Raw genomic sequence first — 5,207 nt, 5'->3', positions numbered from 1 at the left:
CCTCCCCAAACACCCCATAATGATGTGGCTTTCAAGAGAGAGGAAGATGTCAAGGATGACCGGGTTGAGCAACTATATGTGAAGTGGAGTCATTGAGATGAGAAAGCCTGGGGAAAGTGAGCAGGGGGCATGGAGTTTTATCTGGGGCATGTTAAGTTTTACTCGGCGGTAAAGCATCCAAACAGAGATGATGCCTGGATCGTAGAACACGTAAAGCTCCACAGAGAAGTGGTGGGCAGACAGGAGAGAGACGCAACACACTTGCGAAATGGAAATAAGAGAGCAGGTAACTCTCGCATCTTGATCTCTGGACAGATAGACGGAAGTTAATGCCCCGAAGAAGCAAGGAGGAGGAGTGCATTGGTTAAGAAAGGCAGGAATTCAATTTGAGAGCTGGGGGGCGCCTGGGCGGAGACACCTAGCAAACGGTTAGCCATGTAGAGGTGCCAGGATCATTGCTTGAGAGAGGTCCAGACTGCTGGCGTGGATTGTAAAAATATGGATCTCCAGGAAAGCTTGAAGTCACGGGCCCTTGTGAACTGATTGAGGTGAGAGTATAAGACGAAGAGCACTAAGGAAAAGACTTGGGGGTGGGGGGGCAGAGAGAACATAATAAAGAGTTGGAAAGAGAAGAAAAGGGGAAAATGAACAAGGAAGATCAGAAAATGAAGAGCTGGGAAGGAATCTGGTGAGAAACAGGAAGCTGGGTCAGTGCATGGAATGGAGGAGGGAGTGGCCCGAGAGCTCAGCAGGGTTGGGGCCCTGGGGACGAAGACTGGAGCAAGTTGCCGGACCTTTGGGAGAGCCTCGTCAGTAGCTACATGGGTTTGGGAGGCCACAGCTATGAAGGTAGTGAGGCTTGATTCTCCATTCACTCAGCAACCTTGAGCTGCAGTGCAGGGGGCATGGAGTAAGGCGGGTGTGGGTAAGAAGGTCCCCCAGGGTGACCATAGAAGCCCTGTGGGGAGTGGAGGTCAGGCATGGCGTTCAGAGAAGGTGGTGCTGCTCTTTGGAGAAGTCTGGGCAAGTTCCTCCTCCGAGCTCCTCCCACTGTCTCTCTCTCCTTCTTTCTCTCTCTCTCTCCTTCTCTCTTTCTCTGTCTTTCCCTCCTTCTCTCTATGCATCTGTTTCTCCCCCCATCCCTGCTTTTTCTGCACACATATCTTGCTATGGTCTCTCAGCTCTAGCCCTCTTCAGCCCCCACCTTCCTAACAGCTATCTCCTGTTTCAGATTCTCCAAAGAAATGTGCCTTGTCTGCTTAAACCACATCTCAAAAGTCATTAGCTACCTTCAGGACAGCTATCCCTCTCCCACTCACACAGTCGTGGCTGTAATAAGGGTGAGTTTCAAGGCTGGGGGGTGGGGGGGACAGGCAATAGAAAATACCACAGAGAAGGAGCGAGGAGAGGCCCTCACACTTACCTAGCGCCTACTATGAGCCAGGAACCGTGCTGACTGGTGTTCCATTACCTAATGGCCCCTTGAGATAGATTTTATTATTTCTGTTTTACAAATGAAGAACCTGAGGTGAAGAGAAGTTAAACAATTTTCCCAGTGTCACAAAGATAGATGGTAGCTGAGCGAAAATTGTATCTATAAGGCCACTCTGTCAGGGAATGGGGAGTAATCAAGCCAGTTAGAACCACTGAACTTGCTATAAAAGACCACAGAGGTCAAACAGGCTTGCAGCTTAGAGGTGTTTACTACAGCAGACCTTCCAGGCATTTTTAACTCTGGAACCCCTAACTCTGAACACCTGACTAAAGCTATGGACTGTCTCTCCAGAAAAATACGCACATGCCCGTACCATTTGATATGTACTTGCATGGCCCTGGCAGATGGAAGTTTATCCATCAGCCCCCACCTAAATCTGAGCTCTACAGCATCCCTGCCTAGAGATTACTCACCTCCTCAAGAGAGAGAGAGCTCATTACTTTATGTGGTAGTCCATTCTAATCATACAAATTCTATGTCACTTTCCCTCCTTTAGTTCTCCCTAAGGGGAAATGCAGAACCAAGCTCTCTCTCGTCCTTTAGCAAACACATGAAGCCAGTGACTACAGCATTCCCCAGACTTTGGCTGAGGCCAAACTCCTGGTGTCCCATGCTGGTCTTTCTCCACTGAATACCACACATTTTGCTGAAGTCCCTCTCATAGTGCAATGCTCAGAATAGCACAGGGAACTGCTGGTTATCACCCAACCAGAAGCCTCTTTATTCAGGGGATTCTGGTTTCCTATGGCAAGTACACTAGACGTCTTTGATTGTGTTGGCTCTTATAACAGCCATGTCATTACTTGGCCCATAGAAAACCCATGGTCCCCCGAGACCCTCAGATCTTTATCACAGGGGTTGAGCTATCCCTACTTTGCCCTCCCCCAAACTATCCTGAGTAACACTGTGTCTCAGCCTGTTCTTCAAACACAGGATTTCTACTCTGGTGCCATGACACAACAGATTGTTTATCTCACCAAAAGAAGAGTCAAACCTTTCTCAGATTCTCCCTTCTGACTTCACATAACTTTTCTGTTGGATGGAAAAAAGAAAGAGATGTGAAGCATAAAAGGATTTTTGAGGTTTTCAAGTTGACATTTCACCATTAGATGAATGCTAACAAAAGCTCGATTTCACTAATCCCAAAAGGAACTTGATCTCCAGATGCACCGGCCTTGCTGGTTCACTGCCTGCACCACGAGGCCTCTTCCACAGCACAGAGTTCGGTGTTTTTTCTTTCTAAAAGTCTTTGAAGTTATAAAGTGCACATATTACTTTTAAAGAACAAACCCAAAAGCAGCGTTATGAGCAGCTTTGTTCAAGTGAAGGCCAACTGAATTAAATAAAAGGAGGAAGAGGACGAGGAGAAATGGGGGGGGGACGCGTTTGTTCCTCCTCATCTCCCCTTTGTGGAACACTGCACCAGGGCTTGATCCTCAGACCTGGATTCTTTTCCATCTACTCTCACTCCAAAATGATCTTATCCAAATCTGTGATTTTAAACACTGTCTATACTCTGAAAATTTGCAAGTGTTCATGTCCAGCCTGGGCCTCTCCTGCAAATTCCAAAGTCATGCATCCAACCGCCTGCTCACCACCCCTCCTTAGGTGTCTTACGGAAATCTCCAGTTTAACACATCCAACCCTAACCCCTGCTCCTCTTCAATCTTCTTTGTCTCAGTAGATGGCAAGTTTATCCTTCAGGTTTCTCAAGCACAAAACATGAGTTATTCGTGATTTTCCTTCTGTTCTCCACACACCTGCAGGGAGTCTATCAGAAAATATGTCCGGAATCTGACCATGACTTACCATCTCTACTACCACGATCCTGGTCTAAGCCACTGTAATTTCTTGCTGTTTAATCAACACAATTGTCTCCTAATTGTTCCTCTGCCTCCATGAAGCAAACAGAGTGATTCTTTTCAGTTCTGAGTTAGATCATGTTACTTCTCTGCTCATAAATTTCCAGTGGCTTCCTGTGTCACTAAGCATAAAAAAGCCAATATCGGGCAGCGCCTGTGGCTCAGTCTGTAAGGCGCCGGCCCCATATACCGAGGGTGGCCGGTTCAAACCCGGCCCCGGCTGAACTGCAACCAAAAAATAGCTGGGCATTGTGGCAGGCACCTGTAATCCCAGCTACTCGGGAGGCTGAGGCAAGAGAATCATTTAAGCCCAGGAGTTGGAGGTTGCCGTGAGCTGTGTGATGTCACGGCACTATACTGAGGGCCATAAAGTGAGACTCTGTCTCTACAAAAAAAAAAAAAAAAGCCAATATCGTAGGCCTAAGAGGTCCTACACGATCTGATCCTGAGCTCACAAACCTCAGCCCCATTCTTCCTGGCCTCCTCACTATTCCAGTCTTGCTTCCACCCCCAGGCCTGTGCACTTACTATTCCTCTGCCTGGAATGCTCTTTCCCAGTTGTCGTCTGCTGGGCTCATTCTCTCCATGCTCTTGGGTCTCTGTTCAGGGTCACCGTCCATGCCCATTCAATCTACCTCTACCCTGTGACTCTCCATCCTCTCTTATATTCCCGTATAAAATTTATTACTAATATGTTGTATATTTATTTGTCTGTTGTCTATATCCTATTTTCTACCCTGAAACTGTGAAAGCAAGAACTTGGTTTTGTCAGCTGTTATATCCCTGGTGTCTGCAACAGCACCTAGCACATAGGTGAGCACACAGAGTATTTTGAGCCTGACTAACTGAATGAATGGATTTATTGAGTACCTACTACATGCCGTTATGACTCACCTTTTACAAGTGAGTCAGCTAGGGTTCATGGATCTTATAGGTGGTCAGAACCAAGATTTGAACCCAGATCTAAGGTTGATAACACTGTTGGATCTGGGTAGGAGCATATTGACCTCACATCAGAATTTGTTCCTGAGGGCGGTGCCTGTGGCTCAGTGAGCAGGGCGCCGGCCCCATATGCCGAGGGTGGCGGGTTCAAACCCAGCCCCGGCCAAACTGCAACAACAAAAAAAATAGCCGGGCGTTGTGGCGGGTGCTGTAGTCCCAGCTGCTCGGGAGGCTGAGGCAAGAGAATCGCGTAAGCCCAAGAGTTAGAGGTTGCTGTGAGCCGAGGGCGGTACAGTGAGACTCTGTCTCTACAGAAAAAAAAAAGAATTTGTTCCTGGGTTTGGGTAAGCCTGGTACCCCACCCCACTTGCCTGGTCAGGATTATCCCCCTCGAAGGCAGCCCACTCTGGTAGTTGACCCCCTCCTTTTATTGGATAGACAAGCTCTTAGGCCGTGGCTTTTGGGGTCACAATTTCCCTAGGAGCCACGCCTGTGAGAGCATTTCTAGCTACTGCTGAGCCTTCGGGTCAGACTCCTTGGACTTCAAGGTGCTCCAGGTCCAGGGCAGATGACATCAAGACTTCCTCTCCAGGATGAGCCCCACCTGGCACATGTTAATCCTGCCAGACCCCAAACTAGTTCAGGGTCCCCCAACCCACAGAGGGCTCAACACTGGCAATTAGTTGCTGTCATTAAACCTGAAGACACTTTTAAGCTGTTTGAGTTTAATTACTCAAAAATTTTGCTAAGAGGCTACAATTTCTGAAGAATTCTACCCTCAAAATACAAATATATGAAGCACCTGCCTGTATACACACTGACTCCTCATTATTTTCATATCATTAGTTCACATAGGCATTTACCCATTCCACAAGAATACGCTGAGACTTTCCTCCATTTGTGCTGGG

The sequence above is a fragment of the Nycticebus coucang genome, chromosome 14, assembly GCF_027406575.1.
Source record: "Nycticebus coucang isolate mNycCou1 chromosome 14, mNycCou1.pri, whole genome shotgun sequence".
Lineage (NCBI taxonomy): Eukaryota > Metazoa > Chordata > Mammalia > Primates > Lorisidae > Nycticebus > Nycticebus coucang.
Note: the sequence above shows the minus strand (reverse complement) of the source record.